The sequence below is a fragment of the Arachis duranensis genome, chromosome 7 (genome assembly GCF_000817695.3).
Source record: "Arachis duranensis cultivar V14167 chromosome 7, aradu.V14167.gnm2.J7QH, whole genome shotgun sequence".
Lineage (NCBI taxonomy): Eukaryota > Viridiplantae > Streptophyta > Magnoliopsida > Fabales > Fabaceae > Arachis > Arachis duranensis.
The window spans coordinates 28,917,666-28,918,180 of NC_029778.3; positions in this window are offsets into that span (position 1 = coordinate 28,917,666).

Sequence of the window (515 nt, forward strand, 5' to 3'; positions counted from 1 at the left end):
GTCCCTTTCAAGCTCAAAAAGAATGAGTATCCGGAAATCCAACATGAAATTCAAAGAAGAGGGTGGGAAGTCATAACCAACCCCATTCAACAAGTCGGATTATTGATGGTTCAAGAGTTCTATGCTAATGCATGGATCACAAGGAACCATGATCAAAGTATGAACCCGAATCCTAAGAACTATCTCACAATGGTTCGGGGGAAATACTTAGATTTCAGTCCGGAAAATGTGAGGTTAGCGTTTCATCTACCCATGATGCAAGGTGATGAACGCCCCTACACAAGAAGGGTCAACTTCAATCAAAGATTGGACCAAGTCCTAATGGACATTTGTGTGGAAGGCGCCCAATGGAGAGTAGACTCCAAAGGCAAACCGGTCCAACTAAGAAGACTGGACCTCAAGCCTGTAGCTAGAGGATGGTTGGATTTCATCCAACGCTCTATCATCCCTACTAGCAACCGATCCAAAGTTACTGTGGATCGGGCCATCATGATTCATAGCATCATGATTGGAGA